Source organism: Nematolebias whitei, chromosome 12 (genome assembly GCF_014905685.2).
Source record: "Nematolebias whitei isolate Nwh7 chromosome 12, NemWhi1, whole genome shotgun sequence".
Classification (NCBI taxonomy): domain Eukaryota; kingdom Metazoa; phylum Chordata; class Actinopteri; order Cyprinodontiformes; family Rivulidae; genus Nematolebias; species Nematolebias whitei.
Genome location: NC_056509.1, coordinates 47,850,935 through 47,851,378, shown reverse-complemented (window position 1 = coordinate 47,851,378; position 444 = coordinate 47,850,935). Strand labels below are relative to the sequence as shown.

Below are 444 nucleotides of genomic sequence, written 5' to 3'. Positions count from 1 at the left end.
CTTAAGTTCTCAGTTCTATGGTCTCTGGTCACCGGTCTAAGTTCTCAGGTCTCTGGTCTAAGGTCTAAGGTCTCAGATCTCAGGTCTCTAATTTCTGATCTTTGGTCTAAGGTCTCAGATCTCAGGTCTCTAGTTTCTGATCTTTGGTCTAAGTTCTCAGGTCTAAGGTCTCAGGTCTCTAGTCTCTGGCCTTTGGTCTAAGTTCTCAGGTCTCTGGTCTAAGTTCTCAAGCCTCTGGTCTAAGTTCTCAGGTCTCTGGTCTAAGTTCTCAGGTCTAAGGTCTCAGGTCTCTAGTCTCTGGTCTTTGGTCTAAGTTCTCAGGTCTCTGGTCTATGGGCTCCGGTCTAAGTTCTCAGGTCTCTGGTATAAGTTCTCAGGGCTCAGATCTGTAGTCTCTGGTCTTTGGTCTAAGTTCTCATGTTTCAGGTCTCTGGTCTAAGTTCT

At 46.2% G+C, this 444-nt stretch overlaps 1 protein-coding gene across 1 annotated transcript in view; it reads left to right on the top strand.

Moving 5' to 3' along the window:
- adgrg6 (adhesion G protein-coupled receptor G6) overlaps positions 1–444 on the top strand; it is a 68,522-nt gene that overhangs the window by 66,869 nt on the left and 1,209 nt on the right. The window lies entirely within an intron of this gene.